The 335-nt window shown below is 34.9% G+C and overlaps 1 protein-coding gene across 1 annotated transcript in view; it reads right to left on the reverse strand.

The window, feature by feature from the left end:
- SLC22A23 (solute carrier family 22 member 23) overlaps positions 1 to 335 on the reverse strand; it is a 96,222-nt gene that overhangs the window by 95,508 nt on the left and 379 nt on the right. The gene's annotated exons all lie outside the window — the stretch shown is intronic.

Below are 335 nucleotides of genomic sequence, written 5' to 3' on the forward strand. Positions count from 1 at the left end.
GAACTCTCAGAAGAACGGGGTTATCCAATAATGTTTTCACCACTGCAATTTAAGGAATTGCACTCTATGCTTTTAAATTTAATACCCCAATATTAACAGCACATAAGTCAGCGATTCCTTAACACTATATCAAAATGTTTGCTTAACAAGAACTTTAAAAATAGAACAATGGAAAGGTTTGCAAAAAACAGCCTTCTACCCCTGAAAAAACACTGTGTAAGCACAAGGTTGACATTACACTAGTCTCGTACTCAGCCAAATCAACGGCCCTTCCAATTTCTTTTGGCAGTATCTCTTGGTTTAAAAAAAAAAAAAAAAAAACCCACCAAAAAACC

This window comes from Egretta garzetta, unplaced genomic scaffold, assembly GCF_000687185.1.
Source record: "Egretta garzetta isolate BGI_Z169 unplaced genomic scaffold, ASM68718v1 scaffold246, whole genome shotgun sequence".
NCBI lineage: Eukaryota > Metazoa > Chordata > Aves > Pelecaniformes > Ardeidae > Egretta > Egretta garzetta.